Raw genomic sequence first — 1,890 nt, 5'->3', positions numbered from 1 at the left:
CACTCCTACAGCTCACATCCATCTGCTTGACAAAATCCACCACTATTTCTTCTTCCTGGTTCATTTACACCAACCTGCCCATCACTTCCTCATCTCCTCTGTTTCCTTCACCAACATGTCCATTCAGGTCTGCTCTGATCACCACTCTTTCCTCCCTGGTAATCCTTTTATTACTTCATCTCAGACCTTCCAAATGTAAATTTCTCCTATACCTTTCATCCAACATAGCATAATGACAACATTAAACATTAAGATCTTCTACTTCTACCTTCAGGCAGTCTTTTCACCTTTACTACATTCAGGGTCTCTGTTGAGATTCTCCTTTTAGCTTCATGTTAAAACATTCTATCTTACCAGATGTGCTCTCAAGATATTTTTCTGTTTTACTTTATGCCACTCAAACGTTTTCTACAAAATGCTGTGGGAAATCAGGATGTGGTTAGTCAAGAAGAGAGACAAAGCTGTTCTTCTGCAGTGGTTTGTAGCTTTCTTCAGCATATAGGGATGAACATGCTGGGCCAATTGGACAGACTGATTATCATTTTCTGCTTAACATTTTTCTGTGGAACGTGTAAAGGTAAGTTTATGTGTTTTTTTTATTCATGATACAAATACAAGAATAGTTTGGGTAAAAATTTGATTGGTGTTTTAACTTTTAACAGGCTAAAACAATATGATTGTTCATTGGATCAAAACATTTAACATTCACAAATATCAATATAATATAACAACATCCCTAAATGGGACATTAGATACAAACAGTAAAAACATAAAAAAAATATTGCAGAATAAATCACAACACAGGTAAATTCAGGCATAAAAAGCTAACTAATTGAAATTAACAAAACAAAAAAAATCATCATGTGAAGAGAAGGAAATGTGGAGGTGATTCCAAACGACATAAAAATAAAAGTTAACAAAGACATACATAATCTCAGACCTGATGTAGGAAAAAGTTGCCCTTTATTATCTGATTGAGCAAGCAGCTTGCTTGATTTCTGGTTTGTTTAACACAATGATGCAGCTTTTTTCCCACTGTGGGGTCTCTAAGCAAAGCAAGTTTTCTTTATAAAATATATTTCAGTAACAAGACAATTCAAAATGCTTTACATGATGAAAACATAAAAAAAACCATTCCGTTTGCATAACAGGGAAGTTAGTAAAAGTTGGACGACCATCTGAAAATAACAATGTTTCAGTTAATATTGTAAATAGAACAGGTCTTTTGTATTCTTTGTGAGGAAGTTGAGGAAACAGAACCTTTTCTTTTAAAATGGTTATTTGTTCACCTCTGTGTCAGACTGGTTGTTCTGTTCTATTTTCTCTCAAATTGCTTCTGATTAACCTGTTGGTTTTATGGTTTCCATTGCTCATTTGCTGATTGAGTGAACAACTAACAACAAGAAAGTCCCTCTAACTTAAAGGGGACCTAATATGCAAAATTCACTTTTTTCATTGTTTCCACCAGGCCCTCGGGAGCAGTRACAGACATGTGTTGACTTCCCYGGCACCAAGGCACCTGACTTTGGTCTGTCTTTGTCAAACCCTGTGGTGGATGTACTGCTCGCAGCCTGTTTACTACTGTTGTGTCATTAATGTGCATCTGCTTGTAGCAGCCATTTTCACATCTCCCAAGTGCTAATATAAACACCATGTTGGGAGGGCGGTGCTGACGTAAACAAAAGGTTGTCAGGGTGTTGCCAGCAGCACCTTTTTTGCATAAACAGCTCTTTCTGGAGAGCTCAGAATTGGCAGAACTGACCAGGTCAAATGTCATCATCTGAAAATGATTATGTGTATTAAATCTAATGAACATAGTTTGAATAGCCTATATGTATCCTAACTTATTCTATGAACCCATATTAGGTCCTCTTTAATAATATTTACCCT

Source organism: Austrofundulus limnaeus, unplaced genomic scaffold (genome assembly GCF_001266775.1).
Source record: "Austrofundulus limnaeus strain Quisiro unplaced genomic scaffold, Austrofundulus_limnaeus-1.0 Scaffold619, whole genome shotgun sequence".
NCBI classification, from domain to species: domain Eukaryota; kingdom Metazoa; phylum Chordata; class Actinopteri; order Cyprinodontiformes; family Rivulidae; genus Austrofundulus; species Austrofundulus limnaeus.
This window is presented reverse-complemented; position numbering follows the sequence as displayed.